Here is a 651-nt window from a genome sequence, read left to right on the forward strand (position 1 = left end):
CCCTTTTGTCTTCCCCTCCTCTTCCCCCCGGGGCATAGCGATAGGCAAGGGACTAGCCAAAGGGGAAAGGGGATTGTTTGGCAATTTTGGGGGCGGATGCGAAAAATTTCCTTTGGGAGGAAACGTGGGTTGGGGGTTTGGGAAAACCCCTTCGGTACACCTAAAAATGTTCCCAGGAAACTTGGGCTTTTCGCTTGGGAATAGAAAGTGTCGCAAGGGTGCCGTGGGGTTTTTATGTAGGTTTTTATGTCAAGGGTTCCCTTTCCCCCCCCCGAGTTCGTTCATTTTTAAAAATTTTGGTATTGGGGGACCCCGCTCTCCTCATTCATTGGGGGGGCCCCCGCCCCGGGAAGCGGCGAGGCGAGAGAGAAGGCGGAAGGCATTTGAGTGTTCCGTCGTCGGAAACTGCGGCCGCCCGGATCGTCTTGGTCGAGGGCGGAGGAGAGAAACTCGTTGTTGGGGGCGGAGAGTAAAGTAAAAAAATTTTTGCCCGGTTTTCTTTTTTTTTAAATTGCCCGTGGGAATAAAAAAACAGGGTGGCAGGCATAATTCCTCACAGTTTCTCTTTCTTTTTTCTTTTTTACCTTTTTTTTGAGTTGGTTATGGGTGGTGTGGACCGGGGGGGGGTGCTTTGTGCACCGAAAATATTTG

This window comes from Penaeus monodon, chromosome 33 (genome assembly GCF_015228065.2).
Source record: "Penaeus monodon isolate SGIC_2016 chromosome 33, NSTDA_Pmon_1, whole genome shotgun sequence".
NCBI lineage: Eukaryota > Metazoa > Arthropoda > Malacostraca > Decapoda > Penaeidae > Penaeus > Penaeus monodon.